The sequence below is a fragment of the Rhinichthys klamathensis genome, unplaced genomic scaffold, assembly GCF_029890125.1.
Source record: "Rhinichthys klamathensis goyatoka isolate OS25496 unplaced genomic scaffold, OSU_Roscu_1.1 h1tg000429l_1, whole genome shotgun sequence".
Taxonomy (NCBI): Eukaryota; Metazoa; Chordata; class Actinopteri; order Cypriniformes; family Leuciscidae; genus Rhinichthys; species Rhinichthys klamathensis.
Genome location: NW_026606925.1, coordinates 1,608,683 through 1,636,148, shown reverse-complemented (window position 1 = coordinate 1,636,148; position 27,466 = coordinate 1,608,683). Strand labels below are relative to the sequence as shown.

Below are 27,466 nucleotides of genomic sequence, written 5' to 3'. Positions count from 1 at the left end.
TGTTCGCATAACCAATACACATTTTAAAACATTCAGAAATAACATTTTCATGGGAACGTTAGCAAAATGTTCTCAGAGCACGTGTTGGTCAGCTGGGGTTACGACTCGTGATGCTTCAGTCAGCGGTTCAGTAGGTTTCATGCCTGATCGATAGGAGACTTTTTGCATGTATGTGTTGAATAAGCAACTGTTACATATTGGCAGGGGTTTTACATTAACAAACACTGATAAATATAGGCTAATTCCTCATCATTAGTTTGTAAGAGTGACTGAGACAGACAGACATTGGTTTGGTGCTGGGAAATGTAAAGAAACACAGATTGATGATGCTAGACCACTTTTAATATTGTTTTGAAGAGCAGAATAAAACTAAAGTATTTCCCCTTGTCGTCGTGTCACATCAAGATATTACACTAGACACACTATTAACACTAGATAGTATATTGTGCTGAATTTGTATGATTGACCTGTTGATGATAACAGCTGTAACATGTGGAGTCTGGTAAAGTGGATAGAAATCTACAATAAATATATATTTACTTATGTTTAGTTTCCAACCAATCCAAATGTTGGTTTAAGAAATCTTTTTCCCATCAGGAATGACCTCATGGAATCTATTTCAGCAAAAGACTGCTGCATATGCATATGTTTCCCCAAAACCATTTATCTTATTCATCAACAATAAAGACGAGCACAGCGACACGATCCTATGGCAATATTATACATAAAACAGATAATTACACAGTTGAGTGACTACATGAGCTATATGGATATATACTGTGTGGCTATATACAACAATGTTTTACTTTATCTATGTTTAAGCCCTATTAAACCCTCTGATGCATAATGTCTGCTATTGGCAGGTCTTTAAAAAAAAATCATTTCAATTTGTGATGTTACATCTTTACTCATAAATATATATCACTGTTCTCTCTTTTTTTACTGTTTTACTTATAATAACAGAAAATCAAAACGGCTAATGAAAGTGGTGATGCATCATATGCCATGGCAATATTTATTGTATATATTTATTATTATATTTACAATATTTTCTGTTATCTAGCTCTCTCAAAATACCTAAATTCTTGGGAAATATGGGAGAAAATACATATTTTTGGGGAGAGAAAACCTTCATCTTTATAATTAGCATATTCTATATTATTTATTAAAATTATCATTTACAAATCTAAATATTTTTTGGGGGAAATATAAGAGAATGTGTTTTTCTATAAGATCAAAATACATTATTTTAGTGAGAGACAATCTTGCTTTCCTTTTCCTTCCTGGTGTCATCCTTCATGTTTCAGAGGGTTCATGAAAACAGCATGTTTATTCTGGCATCTTGCAGTGACTGTATGAATAACTGAGGTGCATAAATGATGAATATAATGAAGCTCATTCCTCCTCTGAGATCTGCTTCAGCAGGAATCTAGAAATGAAAATCATCATCATTAAACACATCACTGAGGGATTTTACAGCGGATTCACTCGAGACTCACCGTTTTCGACTTGTCTTTGAATCACTTCTTCTTCTTCAGGAGTTTGAGACCAGCTCAGCGTCACATTGGTGATTCCTCTCACAGCCAGCGCTGACGTCAACTGTAGTGAACACTCATTAATATCATATTAATGCATCAGAACAGGATGAGCCTGAAGGATGAGCTATCTGTCTGAACTTCTACACTCCTATAGCCCGTCCCGTGACCTAAGATCTGGTAATCTACATATACTCACTGTTCCTTGTATAGGATTTGTGTGAGAAAACGAACAGTATTTATATCGTTTTTACCTCTTGTAAACACAGCCACGTACAAGTGATCTGATGGCGCCGGCGCTTCGGTCTGCGCAAGCGCCGGAAGTGATCTCTCACGCGTGTACGTCACTCATACAATTTTTTTATTTTTTTTTATTTTTTTTTTATTTTTTATTTTACGACGGTTTAAACATCCCGGATAAGCGCAAATTAGTACCATTTTAATGAGCCGTCTTACCTACAATCTCTGTTCTGTGTAAACAATGAGTGACGTACACGCGCGAGAGATCACTTCCGCCGCTTTCCGGAAAAGACCGAAGCGCCGGCGCCCTCAGATCACTTGGACGTGGCTGTGTTTACAAGAGGTAAAAACGATATAAACACTGTTCGTTTTCTCACACAAACCGCTCGTTTCGTGTCTTAGGCCATCAATGTGTACTTACATTTACGAGTCATTAAATCATGTTTAATCTGGACTTCTCTGTGCATGCTCTTTGAGGTGGTGACCATAGACCTGCATTATATGACTGACAGACAAGAACGCTTTGACCTAAAAATATCAAAATTGAAAATACTGCGGAAACAAAGACAACTACATCTTGGATGCCCTTGAGGTAAGCTAAAACACACCAAAAATTTATTTCAAAGTGAACTATCCCTTTAATGTCTCTCCTCTGCATGTTTCAATTTTTGATTTTGTCTATTTGACTTCTTTATTTTCTGTTTTAAATCTGTACATGTAGTTTCTTAGCTGTTTCTCTTCGATCCTTAGCTTTGTGCTTGTACAGCACTTTGGTCAGTCTTGTGGCTGTTTTAAATGTGCTTTATAAATAAAAGAACTGAACTGAATTGATAAGAGACTCCCATCACACTCTCACCTCTTTAAGCACTTGATCCGTTACTGTCGGGTCGGTCAGATCGGCGCTGGAGTTAAACACTAGCTTCATGAACGATCGTTTTATATAATCTAAAGAAACACATACATTCAAAAAACTGCATCAAACGCAGAGTTTCAGACACACATACTCATTCTTTATTGTGATTACTGACTAAAACATAAAAACATTCAGCTTTATTATTGTTTCTGAAAACTAAAATAAAAACCAACATGGGCTAACTGGAAAAAACAACTACATTTTCATGTCCCCAAAATTAAATGGTCACAAATGAGTTCTAGTTGTAATATGCATGGTATGAAACTTATAGACTAGATCAGCAATAATACTAGTATTATGTAAACAAAACCTATATTAAAAATTCAAATTTCTCACTTGAAATCCCGAGACACTTTTAAAACCTACTCAAGGAGGAACATTGTTGAGGTTCTGTTAGTTGAAGCATCTTATATATAAATAAAAATATATATATTTGTTTTACATAGTAACCACCACAATCTGTATTTGTGTACAAATGTCAAGCATCTATGCAGTCGTGCTCCAAATTTTACATACCCTTTGCAGAATCTGCAAAATGTAAATTATTTAAACAAAATAAGAAGGATCATACAAAATGCATGTGCTGCCCTGAATAAGATATTTTACATAAAAGATGTCTACATATAGTCCACAAGACAAAGAAATAGCTGAATTTATGAAAATGTGTAAACTTTTGAACAGGATGAAGATGTGTATATTTTTCTTATGTTGTTTAAATATCATATTTTTTCATTTAGTACTGCCCTTCGGAGGCTACAGAAGATACTTACATGTCTTCTGGAGGACAATTTACCTTGATGTTCAGATTCATTAATGCATCGTGTTTCCTTCTGGAGCATCAATGAATGTTTAAACCTTTTGTAATACTCGCCCCTCAATTGTCCTCAGTGTGAAAAGATGGATCTCAAAATCATACGGGCACTGCTGGAAAGGGTTCAAATATGCAAAAGATGCTGGAAAACCAAACAATTTGCGGGACCTGGGGAATTACAACATGACATCATGACTTTGTGTAAACATACACGCCACTCGGGACGCGAGTCCCGAGAAAATGGCGTTCGTCAGCTCCAGTTTGTATCCAGCCTCTCACGGAGACTTCAGATGCTCCAATCACAAAGCCTATGAAGTGACGACTCAACACGGGCGATATGGACTCTCTATGGTGGACGGCACTGATCCTCAACAACTCGTCTTAAGACCGGCGTGATTACTTGGACTTCCAAAAAATACTGTAAATGTTCCGATCCAATCTGACTTGTAATGCTGCCCGAATCATGCACTGTTCCTTCGTTGGCCAGAGGAGAACCGGCCCCCCGACTGAGTCTGGTTTCTCCCAAGGTTTTTTTCTCCATTCTGTCACCTGATGGAGTTTTGGTTCCTTGCCACTGTTGCCTTGGCTTTTGGCTTGCTTAGTTGGGGACATTTAACATTTAATATTCAATAATATTATTGATCTGCCTTACTTAAGGTGGACGTTGACGCAATTTCTTTTAGAAACAAACTTTGTTATATTGTTATATTGTTTTTGTTATATTGTTTTCATGTTATCACTGTGAAGCGCTTTGATACAAATCTGTATTGTAAAAAGCGCTATATAAATAAAGGTGACTTGACTTGACTTGACTTTCAAGTCAAGTGGCGTGTTATCTATACGCATTTTGAGCTATCCGCGTGTGTGTCCACGCCGAAATCTTTTGCGTGTATGTCTACGCCATTAAACGTCCGCGTGATTCCGCGTGTATGTGCACGCTGTTAAATGTCCGAGCGAAACGAAGCAAAAAGTAGGCTATATCTACGTCTGTGGAGCGATATTTCTTTTCCTAGGATGGTAGGAGAACACTCATAAATGGTATTAACCCCAGTGACGGGTAGGTTTAGGGACGGGGCTGGGGTAGGTCATATATACAGTAATGTAGTTAAGTCAACGGCGTTGATAAACACGCTGAAAAGCGATTATGCGTGTTGATAGCACGCCAAAAATAGAAATACGAATTCGCGTGTCATACATACGCCATTTCATGAGATCAGTCTACAACTGCTCAGGACAAACAAGGGACTCAAGATCTGCCAGGCAAAGACACACAGTATTAAGAATCATGGGTGTGTAAACTTTTGAATGGGGTCATTTTTATAAATTCAACTATTTTTTGTGTCTTGTGGACTATATGTAAACATCTTTTATGTAAAATATCTTATTCAGCACAGTACTAAATAAAAAATAACATGCATTTTGTATGATCCCTCTAATTTTGTTGAAATAAAATGTTGCAGATTCTGCAAGGGGCGTGTAAACTTCTGAGCATGACCATAACAAAAAGTTCTGTATTATTGATGATCACCTGACTCGTATACTTCCACCTCGCACACCGGGAGGTAGTTCCACCATCCACGAAGGAGGACGTTTACGTACCGTCCATCCAGATCACCGCAGGAGTAGGTGACGCTGCCAGTTGCTGGATCCACTGAGATCACGGTACATCTGCAGAATCGCACATGCAAATTCAACCAGTCTTTTACTTTACATGATTTACATTAACGAAACAAACTATAATGTATACAATTGCATGTAGGCCATTTCTTTAGGAAATCAAAGCGTTTAATTACATGATAATGAGAGATAAACCTCTTCACTGTCAGTCAAGTGACATTCCCAACTTATATTGTTATAAATCTTGAATACTTTATAGCACAGACTTAAGTTTTGTCTCTTTTTAAAGGACACTTAACAGATTATTATACACAGCAAAATCTCCAGAGTTAAATTAACTCTGTTCAGAGTATAGTATACTTGCAGGTCCCACTATAGTAGACTTGCAGGGTGCCATTACCCATTACTTTTGTTCATTGCACACAGCTGAAAGTCTGTACATTTTGCCAATAAACCTGACTTGCAATGGGGGTTGAATAATTTTGATTTTGAACTGTACCCTGGTAAGTGGATAAACTCAACTTTCTGTTTCTATTGCCCCCTTTTGCACATTAATGCATTTGGCAGACGCTGTTATCCAAATTGCATTTCAAGGTACACATTTACAAATTTCTTATCAGTTCTTGCTTTCCCTGGGAATCGAACTCATGACCAGTGTTGGGGAAGTTACTTTTAAAAAGTAGTGTAACATGTTACTCGTTACTTCTTTAAAAAAGTAATCCGTTACTTTACTTAGTTACCCCATATAGAAAGTAACTTTTTACGTTACTCGTTACTTTTACGTTACTTTTATGTTGCTTGACTTTGGGCAGAACCCAATATATGTTCCTAAATGTGTAGGCCTACATAAAGTTATACTATGCATAATGCCATATATAATGCCATAAATGCATAATGCATTTATCAAACATTTTAATATTTATGAAGATATTGGATAGGCATATGCATGGGCGGCGCTAGGGAGGGGCTAGAAAGAAAGCCCCCAAGAAAGACCAAAGCACCCCGTATAGCACCCCCAAAAATCATTTCTGGAAGTAATTATATTCAGGCTGTATTCTATGGAAGTCCTGAACCGCATGGTGAAGAAAAAAAAGAACATTTATCTTGTTATTTAGACATAATAAGGGGACATTCTAATCTGCATTAAGCCAAATTAAGCGTTCTTATAATGGTTTTCTATGGGAGGAAAATGCTTAACGTGTAAGTAAACACGTTGCGTTCATATTCTGGGCTCATCTGATTTTTTGTACATAGTATAGCCTACTTTATTATGATTTTAGTATCATAATGATTAATAAATACACGCACAATTATCCGTGAACTTGATAAATGTTGCAGATATGTTTTACTATGCACGTAAACAAATGCCTTTCAACTTATGTGTGCAAAATTCAGAATTAAATGAATGTGCAGCAATATACAAATAGAGAGTCTGTAGGCCTACTATAGCCTATTAAATAAGCGCATTTAGTTTCATATTTGTTCAAATATTATAATGTTATTTTCTTTCCATCTATGCTGATTATGAAAAGTGAACAGCGCGAGTAAGATGGATGCGCAATATATCGGGAGACATTGAGTCAATCAAACATGATTTTGACCACTTCATTAAGTTTTGTTTTGAAGAAAGCCTTTCTTTAAAGCGAATTTCGTTTTGTATAAATTGTATCTTAATTTTAATTAATTTTTTATCAACCAAATGCCTGGATTTAATACGCAAATATAGGAGACAATATAATCATGGAAGCGCCGGCGTGGTCATTTGCATTGCACGTGAACTGGAGCATCTCATCATAAATTAACCGAAACTCAACGTATAGAATTTAAGCTTGAAATGTCTTTAAACGAAACAATTCAAAACGAAAAGAAATAGGCTACTCTCTGATTATGTAATCCATTATGTGCATTTCTCTCTGGGGCGTTCACTACGGAGATGGCGATCGCGGTCAAATCTACCAAATGACGGAGATCGCTGTCAAATCCCAGGGACAGATAATCTGTCCCTGGGGAAAGTAACGTTGCGCCGAATTGAAAAAGGAACTACGTTTCGTTACCAAATTTTCAGTAGTAGCGCGTTACACAACTTTTTACCCGAAAAAGTAGTTGCGTCACACACAACACTGCTCATGACCTTGGCGTTGCAAGCGCCAGCGCTCTCCTGTTTGAGCTACAGAAAATCTATATTATTACAAGCAGAGACGCCCAGACTTCCCTCTCCCTAGACATCCCTAGACTCTCTTCCAGGGGAATACCGAAGCGTTCCCAGGCCAGCTGGGAGACACAATCTCTCAGCGTGTCCTAGGTCTTCCCCTGGGTCTCCTCCCGGTGGGACGTGTCCGGAACACCTCCCCGGGAAGGCGTCCAGGAGGCGTCCGGAACAGATGGCCGACCCACCTCAGCTGACCCTCTCGATGTGGAGGAGCAGCGGCTCTACTCTCTAAAAACGTGACCTCGATTCAAACACACACAGGATCTTATTCCTAAATGACAATGATTCTATTAAATCTTTGACAAAATCATACCAGAGTGTTCAAATCTGTGTTTGTGCTGCGGCTGACCCAGAGAGAGCAGTTGTCATGTTGAGGAATCACAAACAACCACACATTATCATTATTTTTGTGTGTTACAAATATTCAAATGATCACAGAAGTACCGGGATAAAAGTTTATAGTTCAGACACTAGCCCGGTTTCCATTACAGATATGCGCAAAACTTTTGCAATATTTTCTAAATGTCCATAAAAAACACTATTGCGAAATGGTTTCCATTAACCGATGTTATGAGACCAAAATATATATATTTTTCTCTCGTGATAAGTCATTCCAAAAATCATGGCGACGGATGTCAGTCTCAGCCACTGCACTAGCCATTATTTTTAATGGAAGGAGACGTAGGCGTGTTTTACAAACATTAATTGTAAGGAAAGCCCCTTATACTTGGGAATGGCACATTTCTGCTTCAATATACAATACCGTTCAAAAGTTTGGGGTCAGTGAGAATTTAATTTTTATTTTTTGGAGGAAAGAAATCAATACTTTTATTTATAAAGGACAGTAAAGACATTTATAATGTTACAAAAAATTCTATTTCAAACAAATGCTGTTCTTTTGAACTTCCTATTCATCAAAAAAACTGTACAACTGACAGACCAACAACTGTTTTAACATTGATAATAATAATAAATGTTTCTTGAGCATCAAATCCTCATATTGATTTGTGAAGGATCATTTGACACTGAAGACACTGACACTGGTGATGCTGAAAATTCAGCTTTGATCACAGGAATAAATTACACTTTACTATATATTCACACAGAAAACAGCTGATTTACACTGGAATAATATTTAATACTATAACTGATTTTTGTTGTATTTTTAATCAAATAAGCGCAGCCATGGTTAGCAGAAGAGAATTCTTTTAAAAGTATTTAAAATCGTACCGACCCCAAACTTTTGAACGGTAGTGTATATCGCTTTTTTCACCTTTTTTTTCCCATTTGTTCCCATTGGCTTTTGGCTTGCTTAGTTGGGGACATTAAAGTTATAATTAAATGTAATATTCAACAATAATATTGATCTGCCTGCATTGACACCATTGTATGAGAACTGAACTGAGCTGGACGATGACATCACATTTTTCCCCGGAGCTGCTATATATATATAAATTAAGTAAATGAATAACTTTTTTACAACAAAATTAAACACCACTGGACTTACTTAAGCTGGACTGTGACTCTATTTTCTTCTGGAAACAAACTTTGTTGCACTATTTTCCTGTTCTGTAAAGCTGCTTTGATCAATCTGTGTTGTAAAAAGCGCTCTATAAATAAATGTGACTTGTCTTCAGGGTCTTTATTGTGGCATTTCTTTGTTGTTTAGAATCCAGTATTCCCATAATTATTTTGCCTTTTATGAGTTTAATAAAGAACTCTATCTCGTCTTCTGTCCAAACATACGGTGGAATCTACGTCATGTGACTGTAAACGTGGAAAAACTGTTTCCATTGCAGTTTTGCGAAACATTCCTTTTTCGTATTCCCTGAAAAACCACCTCATGTGAGCGTACTTTTTTTTTGTGCAAAATTTACGTTTCCATTGGGCGTATTTTCAAATCGCAATTTCAATTTTTGCAATTTGCAGGGTAATGGAAACGCAGCTACTGATTTGGAAGCGATAGAAATAAAGCAATCACCTTTTGAAAGTAACTTGGTGCTTCAAATAATTGTATCGATTACATCGTTACACACCAGTAGGTGGCAATAAGCAACTGTTAAAAATGTTATATTTTCATTGAATTCATTCCCAGGTGGGTCCCCAGGAGCACGTTTAAAGACCTACATCACTCGCGACTGACCTGGGATTGTCGTTTCCGTTGTCCCGCAGAGAGTTTCCGAAGTGAATTTCAACACCTTTCCATCTATCAAGACAGCAGTCTTCTCTGTAAGTGACGACCACGATGTTCACTCGATACGAAGCCTGGAGATCCAGCCTCCACCACGGGTTTTGTCCCAAACTGGTTACGGCACAAGAAGTAGAAAGTGTAGAGAAATCCTTCACACCGTCAATGGCGAGCTCCGCTGACTTAACATAGGATGTCATTGCATAGTGTGTCGTTGACTGAGCGGCGGTTCCTCTTGGAGCCAGATTCTCTGGAAAAAGCAAATTAATTTGATGTGGAGAGAGGAAATTTCATGAAAAATTATCTTAAGATGCAAATGATGTGTAAGTGCACCTATAACTATAATTTGGGTAGGCCTACAATTTTGTAGACACGGCTAAATCTGACAAAACTCATTTGTAAAAACGATATACAAATGAATTAAACAAGATTGTTGTTGTTGTTGTTATAAAAGTACAGAACTTTTATTTAGGTACTATTGCATGTCTGTGCATTTTAAATCTGTGCAAGTAAAGGTTTCTCTACCTTGAGCGCCACTTGTATGCTCCTGAACACAAAACAGCCCTGTGTGAAAAACAGGCTTTCTTAATGACAGATCAATATGAAAAACAGTCAGATGTAAGGAGGCAAATGAGCAACTTTAGATTTGTTTTGTAAAGCAGCAATGAATCATGCTCTGATGTACAAAAGTCAAACAGAAATACATGATGAATGTAAACTTGACTTTCTTAATTATAAAAAAATAATAATAAGCACAGATAAATGTCTTTATAAAAATGATTGAATGAGTTTTTTAACTGTAGTTATACAACTTTTATATCTTCAGTATCACCAAACAGATCTGATGATTTCTGAGGCCTTGTCCACACGGACACAGGTATTTTTATAACCGTGACTTTTTTTACGTGGTTCGGCCGTTCGTCCTCACGGAAACGCAGTTTTTTCAACATTTTTGAAAACCCCTGGCAGGATGAGGATTTTCAGAAACGCCGGTTGCAGTGTTGTCGTGTAGATAGTCAAACCAGAGTTTTTGCCTTGCGACGTCAGATTGTGCGCCGCTATCCGCTGTGTTTGACGTCAGAGTGTGCGCCGTTATTCACTGTGTTTGACGTCAGATTGTGCGCCGTTATCCACTGTGTTTGACGTCAGATTGTGCGCCGCTATCCGCTGTGTTTGACGTCAGATTGTGCGCCGTTATTCACTGTGTTTGACGTCAGATTGTGCGCCGTTATTCACTGTGTTTGACGTCAGATTGTGCGCCGCTATCCGCTGTGTTTGACGTCAGAGTGTGCGCCGCTATCCACTGTTTGACGTCAGATTGTGCGCCGTTATTCACTGTGTTTGACGTCAGATTGTGCGCCGTTATCCACTGTGTTTGACGTCAGATTGTGCGCCGTTATCCAGTGTGTTTGACGTCAGATTGTGCGCCGTTATTCACTGTGTTTGACGTCAGAGTGTGCGCCGTTATCCGCTGTGTTTGACGTCAGAGTGTGCGCCGTTATCCACTGTGTTTGACGTCAGATTGTGCGCCGTTATTCACTGTGTTTGACGTCAGAGTGTGCGCCGTTATCCACTGTGTTTGACGTCAGATTGTGCGCCGTTATTCACTGTGTTTGACGTCAGAGTGTGCGCCGTTATTCACTGTGTTTGACGTCAGATTGTGCGCCGCTATCAGCTGTGTTTGACGTCAGATTGTGCGCCGCTATCCACTGTGTTTGACGTCAGATTGTGCGCCGCTATCCGCTGTGTTTGACGTCAGAGTGTGCGCCGTTATCCACTGTGTTTGACGTCAGATTGTGCGCCGCTATCCACTGTGTTTGACGTCAGATTGTGCGCCGCTATCCACTGTGTTTGACGTCAGATTGTGCGCCGCTATCCGCTGTGTTTAACGTCAGATTGTGCACCGTTATCCACTGTGTTTGACGTCAGATTGTGCGCCGTTATCCGCTGTGTTTGACGTCAGATTGTGTGCCGCTATCCACTGTGTTTGAAGTCAGATTGTGCGCCGCTATCCGCTGTGTTTGACGTCAGATTGTGCACCGTTATCCACTGTTTGACGTCAGATTGTGCGCCGCTATCCGCTGTTTGACGTCAGAGTGTGCGCCGCTATCCACTGTGTTTGACGTCAGATTGTGCGCCGCTATCCACTGTGTTTGACGTCAGATTGTGCGCCGCTATCCGCTGTGTTTGACGTCAGATTGTGTGGCGCTATCGGCTGTTTGACGTCAGATTGTGCGCCGCTATCCGCTGTGTTTGACGTCAGATTGTGCGCCGCTATCCACTGTGTTTGACGTCAGATTGTGCGCCGCTATCCGCTGTGTTTGACGTCAGATTGTGCGCCGCTATCCGCTGTGTTTGACGTCAGATTGTGCACCTTTATCCACTGTGTTTGACGTCAGATTGTGCGCCGCTATCCGCTGTGTTTGACGTCAGATTGTGCGCCGCTATCCACTGTGTTTGACGTCAGATTGTGCGCCGCTATCCACTGTGTTTGACGTCAGATTGTGCGCCGCTATCCGCTGTGTTTGACGTCAGATTGTGCGCCGCTATCCGCTGTGTTTGACGTCAGATTGTGCACCTTTATCCACTGTGTTTGACGTCAGATTGTGCGCCGCTATCCGCTGTGTTTGACGTCAGATTGTGCGCCGTTATTCACTGTGTTTGACGTCAGATTGTGCACCGTTATCCACTGTGTTTGACGTCAGAGTGTGCGCCGCTATCCACTGTGTTTGACGTCAGATTGTGCGCCGCTACCCGCTGTGTTTGACGTCAGATTGTGTGGCGCTATCGGCTGTTTGACGTCAGATTGTGCGCCGCTATCCACTGTGTTTGACGTCAGATTGTGCGCCGCTATCCACTGTGTTTGACGTCAGATTGTGCGCCGCTATCCGCTGTGTTTGACGTCAGATTGTGCGCCGCTATCCGCTGTGTTTGACGTCAGATTGTGCACCTTTATCCACTGTGTTTGACGTCAGATTGTGCGCCGCTATCCGCTGTGTTTGACGTCAGAGTGTGCGCCGTTATCCACTGTGTTTGACGTCAGATTGTGCGCCGTTATCCGCTGTGTTTGACGTCAGATTGTGCGCCGCTATCCGCTGTGTTTGACGTCAGATTGTGCGCCGTTATTCCCTGTGTTTGACGTCAGATTGTGCGCCGCTATCCGCTGTGTTTGACGTCAGAGTGTGCGCCGTTATCCACTGTGTTTGACGTCAGATTGTGCGCCGTTATCCACTGTGTTTGACGTCAGATTGTGCGCCGTTATCCACTGTGTTTGACGTCAGATTGTGCGCCGTTATTCACTGTGTTTGACGTCAGAGTGTGCGCCGTTATTCACTGTGTTTGACGTCAGATTGTGCGCCGTTATTCACTGTGTTTGACGTCAGATTGTGCGCCGCTATCCGCTGTGTTTGACGTCAGATTGTGCGCCGCTATCCACTGTGTTTGACGTCAGAGTGTGCGCCGTTATCCACTGTGTTTGACGTCAGATTGTGCGCCGTTATTCACTGTGTTTGACGTCAGATTGTGCACCGCTATCCACTGTGTTTGACGTCAGATTGTGCGCCGTTATCCACTGTGTTTGACGTCAGATTGTGCGCCGCTATCCACTGTGTTTGACGTCAGATTGTGCGCCGCTATCCGCTGTGTTTAACGTCAGATTGTGCACCGTTATCCACTGTGTTTGACGTCAGATTGTGCGCCGTTATCCGCTGTGTTTGACGTCAGATTGTGTGCCGCTATCCACTGTGTTTGAAGTCAGATTGTGCGCCGCTATCCGCTGTGTTTGACGTCAGATTGTGCACCGTTATCCACTGTTTGACGTCAGATTGTGCGCCGCTATCCGCTGTTTGACGTCAGAGTGTGCGCCGCTATCCACTGTGTTTGACGTCAGATTGTGCGCCGCTATCCACTGTGTTTGACGTCAGATTGTGCGCCGCTATCCGCTGTGTTTGACGTCAGATTGTGTGGCGCTATCGGCTGTTTGACGTCAGATTGTGCGCCGCTATCCACTGTGTTTGACGTCAGATTGTGCGCCGCTATCCACTGTGTTTGACGTCAGATTGTGCGCCGCTATCCGCTGTGTTTGACGTCAGATTGTGCGCCGCTATCCGCTGTGTTTGACGTCAGATTGTGCACCTTTATCCACTGTGTTTGACGTCAGATTGTGCGCCGCTATCCGCTGTGTTTGACGTCAGATTGTGCGCCGCTATCCGCTGTGTTTGACGTCAGAGTGTGCGCCGTTATCCACTGTGTTTGACGTCAGATTGTGCGCCGTTATCCGCTGTGTTTGACGTCAGATTGTGCGCCGCTATCCGCTGTGTTTGACGTCAGATTGTGCGCCGTTATTCCCTGTGTTTGACGTCAGATTGTGCGCCGCTATCCGCTGTGTTTGACGTCAGAGTGTGCGCCGTTATCCACTGTGTTTAACGTCAGATTGTGCGCCGTTATCCACTGTGTTTGACGTCAGATTGTGCGCCGTTATTCACTGTGTTTGACGTCAGATTGTGCGCCGTTATCCACTGTGTTTGACGTCAGATTGTGCGCCGTTATTCACTGTGTTTGACGTCAGAGTGTGCGCCGTTATTCACTGTGTTTGACGTCAGAGTGTGCGCCGTTATCCACTGTGTTTGACGTCAGATTGTGCACCGTTATTCACTGTGTTTGACGTCAGAGTGTGCGCCGTTATCCACTGTGTTTAACGTCAGATTGTGCGCCGTTATCCACTGTGTTTGACGTCAGATTGTGCGCCGTTATTCACTGTGTTTGACGTCAGATTGTGCGCCGTTATCCACTGTGTTTGACGTCAGATTGTGCGCCGCTATCCGCTGTGTTTGACGTCAGATTGTGCACCGTTATTCACTGTGTTTGACGTCAGATTGTGCGCCGTTATTCACTGTGTTTGACGTCAGATTGTGCGCCGCTATCCGCTGTGTTTGACGTCAGATTGTGCGCCGCTATCCACTGTGTTTGACGTCAGAGTGTGCGCCGTTATCCACTGTGTTTGACGTCAGATTGTGCGCCGTTATTCACTGTGTTTGACGTCAGATTGTGCACCGCTATCCACTGTGTTTGACGTCAGATTGTGCGCCGTTATCCACTGTGTTTAACGTCAGATTGTGCGCCGTTATCCACTGTGTTTGACGTCAGATTGTGCGCCGTTATTCACTGTGTTTGACGTCAGATTGTGCGCCGTTATCCACTGTGTTTGACGTCAGATTGTGCGCCGTTATTCACTGTGTTTGACGTCAGAGTGTGCGCCGTTATTCACTGTGTTTGACGTCAGATTGTGCGCCGTTATTCACTGTGTTTGACGTCAGATTGTGCGCCGCTATCCGCTGTGTTTGACGTCAGATTGTGCGCCGTTATCCACTGTGTTTGACGTCAGAGTGTGCGCCGTTATCCACTGTGTTTGACGTCAGATTGTGCGCCGTTATTCACTGTGTTTGACGTCAGATTGTGCGCCGCTATCCGCTGTGTTTGACGTCAGAGTGTGCGCCGTTATCCACTGTTTGACGTCAGATTGTGCGCCATTATTCACTGTGTTTGACGTCAGATTGTGCGCCGTTATCCACTGTGTTTGACGTCAGATTGTGCGCCGTTATTCACTGTGTTTGACGTCAGAGTGTGCGCCGTTATCCACTGTGTTTGACGTCAGATTGTGCGCCGTTATTCACTGTGTTTGACGTCAGAGTGTGCGCCGTTATCCGCTGTGTTTGACGTCAGAGTGTGCGCCGTTATCCACTGTGTTTGACGTCAGATTGTGCGCCGTTATTCACTGTGTTTGACGTCAGAGTGTGCGCCGTTATCCACTGTGTTTGACGTCAGATTGTGCGCCGTCATTCACTGTGTTTGACGTCAGAGTGTGCGCCGTTATTCACTGTGTTTGACGTCAGATTGTGCGCCGCTATCCGCTGTGTTTGACGTCAGATTGTGCGCCGCTATCCGCTGTGTTTGACGTCAGAGTGTGCGCCGTTATCCACTGTGTTTGACGTCAGATTGTGCGCCGCTATCCACTGTGTTTGACGTCAGATTGTGCGCCGCTATCCACTGTGTTTGACGTCAGATTGTGCGCCGCTATCCGCTGTGTTTGACGTCAGATTGTGCACCGTTATCCACTGTGTTTGACGTCAGATTGTGCGCCGTTATCCGCTGTGTTTGACGTCAGATTGTGTGCCGCTATCCACTGTGTTTGACGTCAGATTGTGCGCCGCTATCCGCTGTGTTTGACGTCAGATTGTGCACCGTTATCCACTGTTTGACGTCAGATTGTGTGCCGCTATCCGCTGTTTGACGTCAGAGTGTGCGCCGCTATCCACTGTGTTTGAAGTCAGATTGTGCGCCGCTATCCACTGTGTTTGACGTCAGATTGTACGCCGCTATCCGCTGTGTTTGACGTCAGATTGTGTGCCGCTATCGGCTGTTTGACGTCAGATTGTGCGCCGCTATCCACTGTGTTTGACGTCAGATTGTGCGCCGCTATCCACTGTGTTTGACGTCAGATTGTGCGCCGCTATCCGCTGTGTTTGACGTCAGATTGTGCGCCGCTATCCGCTGTGTTTGACGTCAGATTGTGCACCGTTATCCACTGTGTTTGACGTCAGATTGTGCGCCGCTATCCGCTGTGTTTGACGTCAGATTGTGCGCCGCTATCCGCTGTGTTTGACGTCAGAGTGTGCGCCGTTATCCACTGTGTTTGACGTCAGATTGTGCGCCGTTATCCGCTGTGTTTGAAGTCAGATTGTGCGCCGCTATCCGCTGTGTTTGACGTCAGATTGTGCGCCGTTATTCACTGTGTTTGACGTCAGATTGTGTGCCGCTATCCGCTGTGTTTGACGTCAGATTGTGCACAGTTATCCGCTGTGTTTAACTTCAGATTGTGCGCCGCTATCCGCTGTGTTTGACGTCAGATTGTGCGCCGCTATCCGCTGTGTTTGACTTCAGATTGTGCGCCGCTATCCGCTGTGTTTGACGTCAGATTGTGCGCCGTTATCCGCTGTGTTTGACGTCAGATTGTGTGCCGCTATCCGCTGTTTTTGACGTCAGATTGTGCGCCGCTATCCGCTGTGTTTGACGTCAGATTGTGCGCCGCTATCCACTGTGTTTGACGTCAGATTGTGCGCCGCTATCCGCTGTGTTTGACGTCAGATTGTGCGCCGCTATCCGCTGTGTTTGACGTCAGATTGTGCACCGCTATCCGCTGTGTTTGACGTCAGAGTGTGTGCCGTTATCCGCTGTGTTTGACGTCAGAGTGTGCGCCGTTATCCACTGTGTTTGACGTCAGATTGTGCGCCGTTATCCGCTGTGTTTGACGTCAGATTGTGCGCCGCTATCCACTGTGTTTGACGTCAGATTGTGCGCTGCTATCCGCTGTGTTTGACGTCAGAGTGTGCGCCGTTATCCGCTGTGTTTGACGTCAGATTGTGCGCCGCTATCCGCTGTGTTTGACGTCAGAGTGTGCGCTGTTATTCACTGTGTTTGACGTCAGATTGTGCGCCGTTATCCGCTGTGTTTGACGTTAGAGTGTGCGCCGTTATCCGCTGTGTTTGACGTCAGATTGTGTGCCGCTATCCACTGTGTTTGACGTCAGATTGTGCGCCGCTATCCACTGTGTTTGACGTCAGATTGTGCGCCGCTATCCGCTGTGTTTGATGTCAGTGTGTGCGCCGTTATCCGCTGTGTTTGACGTCAGATTGTGCACCGCTATCCACTGTGTTTGACGTCAGAGTGTGCGCCGCTATCCGCTGTGTTTGACGTCAGATTGTGCGCCGCTATCCGCTGTGTTTGATGTCAGATTGTGCGCCGTTATTCACTGTGTTTGACGTCAGATTGTGCGCCGCTATCCACTGTGTTTGACGTCAGATTGTGCGCCGTTATTCACTGTGTTTGACGTCAGATTGTGCACCGCTATCCACTGTTTGACGTCAGATTGTGCGCCGCTATCCGCTGTGTTTGACGTCAGAGTGTGCGCCGTTATCCACTGTGTTTGACGTCAGATTGTGCGCCGTTATTCACTGTGTTTGACGTCAGATTGTGCGCCGTTATCCGCTGTGTTTGACGTCAGAGTGTGCGCCGTTATCCGCTGTGTTTGACGTCAGATTGTGCGCCGCTATCCACTGTGTTTGACGTCAGATTGTGCGCCGTTATCCGCTGTGTTTGACGTCAGAGTGTGCGCCGCTATCCACTGTGTTTGACGTCAGATTGTGCGCCGCTATCCACTGTGTTTGACGTCAGATTGTGCGCCGCTATCCGCTGTGTTTGATGTCAGTGTGTGCGCCGTTATCCGCTGTGTTTGACGTCAGATTGTGCACCGCTATCCACTGTGTTTGACGTCAGAGTGTGCGCCGCTATCCGCTGTGTTTGACGTCAGATTGTGCGCCGCTATCCGCTGTGTTTGATGTCAGATTGTGCGCCGTTATTCACTGTGTTTGACGTCAGATTGTGCGCCGCTATCCACTGTGTTTGACGTCAGATTGTGCGCCGTTATTCACTGTGTTTGACGTCAGATTGTGCACCGCTATCCACTGTTTGACGTCAGATTGTGCGCCGCTATCCGCTGTGTTTGACGTCAGATTGTGCGCCGCTATCCGCTGTGTTTGACGTCAGAGTGTGCGCCGCTATCCACTGTTTGACGTCAGATTGTGCGCCGCTATCCGCTGTGTTTGGCGTCAGAGTGTGCGCCGTTATCCGCTGTTTGACGTCAGATTGTGCGCCGTTATCCGCTGTTTGACGTCAGATTGTGCGCCGTTATCCGCTGTGTTTGACGTCAGATTGTGCGCCGTTATTCACTGTTTGACGTCAGATTGTGCACCGCTATCCACTGTGTTTGACGTCAGAGTGTGCGCCGTTATTCACTGTGTTTGACGTCAGAGTGTGCGCCGTTATTCACTGTGTTTGACGTCAGAGTGTGCGCCGTTATTCACTGTGTTTGACGTCAGATTGTGCGCCGTTATCCGCTGTGTTTGACGTCAGATTGTGCACCGTTATCCGCTGTGTTTGACGTCAGATTGTGCACCGTTATCCGCTGTGTTTGACGTCAGATTGTGCGCCGCTATCCACTGTGTTTGACGTCAGATTGGGCACCGCTATCCACTGTTTTTGACGTCAGATTGTGCGCCGCTATCCGCTGTGTTTGACGTCAGATTGTGCGCCGCTATCCGCTGTGTTTGACGTCAGATTGTGCGCCGTTATTCACTGTGTTTGACGTCAGATTGTGCGCCGCTATCCACTGTGTTTGACGTCAGATTGTGCGCCGTTATTCACTGTGTTTGACGTCAGATTGTGAACCGCTATCCACTGTTTGACGTCAGATTGTGCGCCGTTATTCACTGTGTTTGACGTCAGAGTGTGCGCCGCTATCCACTGTTTGACGTCAGATTGTGCGCCGCTATCCGCTGTGTTTGGCGTCAGAGTGTGCGCCGTTATCCGCTGTTTGACGTCAGATTGTGCGCCGTTATCCGCTGTTTGACGTCAGATTGTGCGCCGTTATCCGCTGTGTTTGACGTCAGATTGTGCGCCGTTATTCACTGTGTTTGACGTCAGATTGTGCACCGCTATCCACTGTGTTTGACGTCAGAGTGTGCGCCGTTATTCACTGTGTTTGACGTCAGAGTGTGCGCCGTTATTCACTGTGTTTGACGTCAGAGTGTGCGCCGTTATTCACTGTGTTTGACGTCAGATTGTGCGCCGTTATCCGCTGTGTTTAACGTCAGATTGTGCACCGTTATCCGCTGTGTTTGACGTCAGATTGTGCACCGTTATCCGCTGTGTTTGACGTCAGATTGTGCGCCGCTATCCACTGTGTTTGACGTCAGATTGTGCGCCGCTATCCGCTGTGTTTGACGTCAGATTGTGCGCCGTTATCCGCTGTGTTTGACGTCAGATTGTGCGCCGTTATTCACTGTGATTGACGTCAGATTGTGCACCGCTATCCACTGTGTTTGACGTCAGAGTGTGAGCCGTTATTCACTGTGTTTGACGTCAGAGTGTGCGCCGTTATTCACTGTGTTTGACGTCAGAGTGTGCGCCGTTATTCACTGTGTTTGACGTCAGATTGTGCGCCGTTATCCGCTGTGTTTGACGTCAGATTGTGCACCGTTATCCGCTGTGTTTGACGTCAGATTGTGCACCGTTATCCGCTGTGTTTGACGTCAGATTGTGCGCCGCTATCCACTGTGTTTGACGTCAGATTGTGCGCCGCTATCCGCTGTGTTTGACGTCAGATTGTGCGCCGCTGACTGCTCTTAACAGCGTGTTTTTGCGTTTTCATGTAGACAGATTTTTTTTAAATGCAGGAGGAAAAACTCGTGTCTGTGTGGACTTGGCCTGAGTTGCATTGTTTTGACTCTTAAAGGGGTCCTATCATACATATTTTATTTAACAGAGTTAACAGAGACTCGTTTGGGCTACAACAGGTTTTTCTTTCCGGATCTTATGAAGGTTATTAATGTAAATAATCCCGGGGACGAGGCTGGTTGAGCTGCATTAGTGTAGATAGTGTTGTCGCTGAAAAGAGTGTTTTTCACCCCGTGTCCAAAACTCATTTATTTGACCTTCCTAAGGTTAATGTAAATTAAAATTTATTTTAAACACTGTTCCTGAACATTATAACCCCAACGTTTATCTGTATTCTGCCCATTTTACGGAGAACAGCTTCCATAACCCAGAGGTGGAAAGTAACTAATTACAAATACTTTTGTTACAGTACTTGAGTACACTTTTCAATTTTTTCTACTTTCTTGAGTACAATTCAATTGTGGTACTTTTACTTTTACTTGAGTTAAATAAAAAGAAAGTATTCAACTTTGCTACATTTCTTTTTCACCAAAAGCATAATTTCTTTGATCGGACCTCTAACTGACCCTTCTTTGATTTTTCCTTTCTTAAAAAAACATACTTCTCAAAATTGCTCTTGGCAACAGGTATAGCTAGTATGTTTGCTTAGCATAGTGTCAAACACAACAATTTATGAGATTAATATGTTTTGCTCCAAAATCCCTATAGCCTACATGTCAGTCGTGTTTGAAAAATCTTCTGTGGTCCCATATTGCTATGTGAATAATAATGTGTTTTTTGAACAATCAAACATGAAAGCATATTCTAGTACACCCAGAAAACACTTCGTAAAAGGGGATAATATGACCCATTTAAGTTCATTAACTATAACGATAACTATCAGCGTCCACACCAGCGCATAATATCGTCATGTTTATTCTAAGCGTGTCAGTTCTGTGTCTGCCACTTTAAATGCTGGAGCTCATTAAAGCAGGATGGATTCTGATTGGCTGTCACTGTTTTTATCATTCATCAGTTCGAAAAAAATAGTTGCCAATGATATCATTCCTCTGTGCTGTTATTGTTATAGTTGTGGTGCGGACTCTGCTATTCCTTATATTGAGAATGTTTTTTTTAAACGATTGTCGTTACTGTTATAGTTATTGTCCTTGTTGTGAACTGGTCTTCCTTTACTGTTATTAATAAAAGTCTTACGTTACCCAATAATATCAGCCAGCACTCGATGATCCCCATCATCTCACAGAGAAGTCCTTATATTGCTCTGTAATTTTGGGACAAAAGGTGACAAAGATGTGAAATATGATCAGTACTGGGTAGAAAACGTACAAATTGTAGTGCGTTACTGATTACAAATTACATGACACAAATTGTTGTTAGTAACGTAATGGGAAATGTATTGTGACTACTTTTGACCTAACTTATTTATCAGATTTGAATAGAATTATGTTGTACCCTATTGATATGAAAATACATAGAGAAAGAAAATATATTTTATTCTTTATTATCAACAAAGACAACAATTCCAAAACTGGAAGACTTTCTCAACTATTAGCGGTAGGATTTTCCTTTTCTTTTCTTTTTTTAGAAATTTGTCTGATTGACATGTAATCAATAAAAAATAACTGCACACTGATTATGTGCATTTAAAAATGTAATATTCTAATTAAAAGTACTCATTTTTTTAATCTGATCATATAATCAAGATTATATATAATCAGGCACTACCCAGCACTGATTATGACAAAGATTAATGTCATGGAGCCTACATCTACAGTCATATTTGTTTTGATAAAAAATGAAGCGAACTAACCTGTCCTGTCCTGTGAAAGCCGTACGCTGATGATGGAGTGGTTTTACAGTCAGTTTGAAGTCTGCGGATGATTCCCGAAGGAGACTGATGTACTTTCTCTCGTGTGACGTCACAAGGGCTGAGAGTTTCTGTTCTGAGAGACCCGATTCCAGATCCAACAGGGATTGATATCTGTACCAGACAGATAAAATAAAATAAAATACTGGAATTATAATTATATATTCTTGTTTTATAAGTATATATTCTGATTTACAATGATATTTTGAAATTAAGAAAAACGAAAAAAATATGTAAAGTGATTTGAGTTTTGCTTGTGAAATCGTTTAGGAAAATTTACAAAGCTTTAACATACTTGTTCTATTTGCATGTGGATAAAGGAGTTATGTGACTTGTTTATGCTTTAACTCAAGCGTCTGAACACAAGACAAAGTGTTGAGATGCTGTGAATGTGAACAGATCAAGTAGTCAGAACTCTAGGAAAGCAGAATATACACACCAGCAATCTGTCTAACGCTTGACAAGATTCTCTGAACAAACGTTCTTCCACTAGTATTAATAGAATGTTTGTTCAAAGTTATCTGGTCTTTAATAAAGTTCTCAAAATGTTACCATGTCATTCATAGAGAGTTTTTATTCTGAAACATTTTAGATGGATGTTTGTCTAGCATTTTTTAAATGTTACTACTTGTTTGTTCAGAGAACATTCAAAGTAGCATTCACATAAAGTCTGAAGAATTATCAAATGGAATGTTCCCTTAAAATTTGCATAACCAAACTCTTTTTTTTTAACTGGATGTTTTGAATGTTCAGAGAACATTAAGTTTTCATGGAAATGTTCTCAGAACACGTGTTGGTCCAGAGATGGGGACTCGAGTCTGAGACTTGGATTCGAGTCGCGTCGCACAAACAGCTGACTACAGACTTGACTTGCGACTCGACCCAAAAGACTTCAGACTCGAGCTTCGAGACACGTCAACAACCTGTTTTCAGAGGGACTTGTGGCAAAAGACTTGAGACTTGACTTGAACTTGCCCTTCAAAGACTTGAGACTTGACTTGGACTTCCAAAATATGCCTTGAACATCTCTGTGTTGGTCAGCTGGGGTTACGACTCGTGATGCTTCAGTCACCGGTTCAGTAGGTTTCATGTCTGATCGATAAGAGACTTTTTGCATGTATGTGTTTAATGAGCAACTGTTAAATATTGGCAGGGGTTTTACATTAACAAACACTGATATAGATAGGCTACTTCCTCATCATTAGTTTGTAAGAGTGACTGAGACAGACAGACATTGGTTTGGTGCTGGGAAATGTAAAGAAACAGATGTGACACGAGGACCCGCAGCTGATGCTCTTCAGGATGCACAGGAGATGGCTGAGGAGGTGCATGATCAGGTAGATCCTGAACCTCCTCAGCCACCCTGTCCCGTGTATGCAGAGCTGGTGGTTGTAATGGAGCGTGCCGCCGGCAGGCTGCGGCTGCCTTGGCGACGCGCTAGAGGAAGACCGCTCACGGCAGGCTCGACGATCGGTTTCTCCCTGGCCATAGGCCACCAGCTCAGGTGAGCCTTCCATTTCTTCCCGACCTTCATACTGAGGTCGAGAGGGCATGGAAGAACCCATGCTCTGCCCGTATCCACCGGCATCAGCGAGCTAGTTTCGCTGATGTTGAGGGAATCGAGGAGCATGGGTACGTGTCGATGCCGCCCATTGACGAGACGTTCGCGAACCTTGTGTCTGGGCGGGCGTCGACACTGAGAGCTCCAACCCTGCCATCCAAACCGTTGAAAACAACGGCATGTCTGAATGGCAGAGCGTACACAGCAGCAGGTCAGGCCGGTGCTGCCCTGCACACCTTGGTGGTAAAGTGTGAAGCAGACATCTACGGGACAAGCCGGATTCCAAAATATCTTTATGTACACAATATTAATCTTTTACATTGTAATCCTTTTATTTTTAATATTTGGCATGTTTGTGTGCTGCTACACGACCTTGTGTGTGTAATAAGCAGAGTGTGTGTGTAATAAGCAGAGTGTACGCACGTTGTGGACCAGCCTATAGGCGCACATTACTAAAATGCTCTTTAAATGACAAACAAAATACTGGGCCATTGACTTTAGACCAGGGTTCAGTTGGTCAATGGCTCAGTCAATTTCAGTTCCTCAAAATAGCAACGCTCCATCAATGCGCCTGAACACACACCTGGTTCTCAGACCAGCAGCCTATGGGCGAACAAATGGGCGCAAATGCATTTGCTATTTTAAACAACATGGCGCATGATGTGAAAATGAAAACTGCGTCGGGCTGAAACTACCTGTAGCAGAAAACACTTGTGTCGCGCTTGGCGCCGGGTGTATGATAGGGCCCTTTGTGTTCAAAGGTTTTGACATTTTCTTAAAGGGACTTTATATCAGAGGAGAACATTCTAAAATTGGGATTACAGTGAATGTTTCTGGCTTTGTGACGATGAAAATTACCCAGAGGACAAAGTAATAATACAGTATTATCAAGATTTCCATCCTTAGAATGAAAATCGGACAAAGAAATGATAGATTATGTAATTGACCTCTCGCCGGCCCCTCCAAACGGCCATTGTCCAATCACACATCATAGCAACCGTTACTATGTGAGCAGGTCCGTCAAACATTGACTCCGAGCAAGATGGTGAAGCGGTGCGCCCACGGCGTTTGTAGATCGGACACTAGGTACCCCGAGAGATTGTCTGGAGGAGTTGTGTTCTTTCCGTTTCCAAAGCCGAAAACACGAGGTGAGCGGTGCCTACAATGGATCAAACAGTGTGGACGGCCCCACTCCCAGTTACATGTGTCGAACATTACGAAGAATAATCAAATAAAATGGATATCTGAATGCCTTATATTTTGTTTTATCCATTTCATTTTATTATATTATCTGTTATGCACCTTTTAAGCCAAAGCAATTTCCTATTTGTGAATTCTGTTCATCAACAATGGAAATAAAACTAGAAATGTTAGTTAGCTTCGAATGGCTTTGATGCACATGTAGGTTTAGCTAGCTAACATACCCTTGTATTTTAACAAAATCGCTACTCGCAATAGACAATAATAGACCATAGCATATGAAAGAGAACTTACCCGGCAGTGCAAGAGCATGAGTGGTCCCCAGGGCCGGATTATCCATAGAAGGGATTGGGCGAGTGCCCTGGGGCACCAGCCAATTGGGGGGCACCAAATGATTAACAGAATGACTAAACCTTTAAAATAGTTTTCATGTTTTGTATATATATTATTTAGCTGGAAGAGATGCAGATATAAAATGAACAGTTAATGATAACATATATACAGAGAGAATATAAAATATGCATATAAAGAATTGCGATTGGGTCAGGTCACAGTGTAGCCTATTTCTTCGAAATGAAGAAAAGACTGAGACATTGATTCGGCATCACCAGCAGAAGCCACTAGCAGCGAAAAATACCTCAACCGATACTCAAGCAGCTGCTAATGTTGTGAGCAAAGGCGGTAGCCTAACACAAAGTCTAGAAAAAGTTGTTCTGCTAAAGGTAAGGCTTATTTACCATTAATTCTGGGCAAATAGGCTACTGTATGTGACGCTGTTGTCCATTTGAAATTTGGAACGGTTTTCTCTTTTAGCTGGTTGCTTAAAGATGCTTATTACATGCATAACTTTTGTTTCAATCGGACTGAATTCATTCCGATCGATGAATCTGAATGTTATGTTTACATGAACGCTAAACGTGATCGGGTTGATGTGCGCGTTTATACGCAAGCTTAAAATCGGAAGAGGTAACGTTAGTAGGCTATACTGTGCATATATACCCATCTCCTACATTGGTTCTTTATTTGTTTTAAACAGCAGGCTTAATATTTATCCATATCTGGTCATAATTTGGGGACAATGAGCACATGAACCGTTGTTGTACCGTGTTGCTTATATTTATCAGTAAAATGACCCTCCCTTCTCGCGGCCAAAACCAGTCGTCTCTGGGTGATAATCTGAAAAATGACTGGTGGGACATTGTCCTGCTCCACTTCACAGACGCTGAGTGAAAGGAGAATTTTAAAATGACGGGACACTTGATTATATGACACTTTATTCAACAGGAAGAACATTTCGAGCGTCATACGTCATTACGCTATTTCAACGTCATTGCACATACGCAGTCCTTTCAGTTTCGGGTTTTAATCCGAATAAAAAAAGGAATAACCCACCCCTTTCAATCCGATCGAAATTTGATTCTGATCGAGCTCAATCGGATCAATAAAGGTTGAATAAAAGCTTTTCAGTTCGATTGAGCCGTCAATCCGATTACTAATGGATTTGGTTGCATTTAAATGTTTTGCTGCTGTGCGTCTCTGTGGTGCTGAATTTAGCTGATTCTTGGGCTTGCTTATTTGTTATATGGTTTTTTTAGACATAAGGTTTTGCATGTAGTCCTCATACATGCCATTTATGATGGAAATAAAGATATTTAGGATGACATGTTCATGTTGCACTAGCATGTGAGTTGAATGGGGTGGGGGTGGTGGGCACTTAAAATGTGGTCACCCTAGGGCACTACACTGTGTTAATCCGGGCCTGGTGGTCCCACAAGGCAGTGCTGATTGCATTTGAGGTACAGGTCATGGGGTTTCTCAGATTTCGCTTGAGACCGGTATAAGCATTCGCCTCGATAGTAGTCGTGTCTCCTTCATTGCGTAGGCTATTTTTAGATTTTGAATATATCCCTCCACTGCACACTGTAACCCCCTTTGCCTCGATCTGGAGGATATCGCGGAGGTATTGCTCCAAAAAAGGTCACTGACACGCACGGGTATACCTCTTCCCGTCATGGCAATCTGTCGCGCTGGTCGTGTTTGACCATTTGTTTGTCGGACGTAGCAACAGTAACTAAGGGGGGCGGGGCTCTGCGAAAGGCTAATTTGTAGGGCTGGGTAAAAAATATCGATTTCTCGATATTAATCGATTCTCATTTTTACGAACCGATATCGATTCTTAAACCTCAAGAATCGATTAGTCATCCTGTTTTCAGTTGATGAATGAATGGAACATTGTAGCGTGCATCCCATTCAATAAATCACAATAATCTTTGTGCTTTGTTACTATTGATACTAAATAAAGTCTCAAATTTCTAATTACGTTCATTTTCTTACGAAATTCAAAAACATAAATAGCGTTTTGGCGCTGTGGCGTGAGATCGCTCTGGCTCAGCTCAGCTCAAGAGAAGCAGCAGCGCTTGATCTCCTCTTCTGCCTTAATAATACCAGTTATAGCGCGAAATAAACATGAATGAGCATCTGAAAGTGTGTTAAAAGATAGAGTACAACTTATCGAAATCCATATCATGTCACATGGAATCACTCAATCAGTGTTTCAACCGTGGAAAGACGTCAGTAAAACAACTTGTAAACAATGTCATGTAACGTCACATTTACCTCAGAAAAAAACATATGTGACCATAAACTCGTTAGTCAGCTAGAAATATTAACTCTAAAGAGGAGCATTTTGCTAAATAAATGCACCATATTACATATTCATTATAATGTTTAATGTTCTTCGATATTTAATGCATGTTTGAATAAATCTGGCAAGTTTTTATGACAGCCACCATTTAAATGTTTATATTTCATATAACTTTATTATTATAAAAATAAATAAAAGTGTAATTTAAGTGTTTGTATAGCTACAAATCAGTTAATTTTTACCTTCAATATTATAGTAGGCTAATGAAGCCTATAGGCTACAACTGACTCCCATAGTTTACAGCATTAGTTAAGAGATTTGTTTTCCTTGAGAAAATTTGCCATGTATTGTACCTGATATCCAAAATAATCAATATTGAATCGAATCGGAT

General features: G+C 42.6%; 1 long non-coding RNA gene across 1 annotated transcript; it reads right to left on the bottom strand.

The window, feature by feature from the left end:
- Positions 1–1,194: 1,194 nt before the first annotated feature.
- LOC130071076 (uncharacterized) lies at positions 1,195–5,171 on the bottom strand. The gene is made up of 4 exons (XR_008803958.1): positions 5,028–5,171; positions 2,632–2,720; positions 1,500–1,599; positions 1,195–1,429 (listed from the first exon to the last, which is right to left on the bottom strand). It is a non-coding gene; the product is annotated as an uncharacterized LOC130071076 (long non-coding RNA).
- Between the last annotated feature and the right edge of the window lie 22,295 nt (positions 5,172–27,466).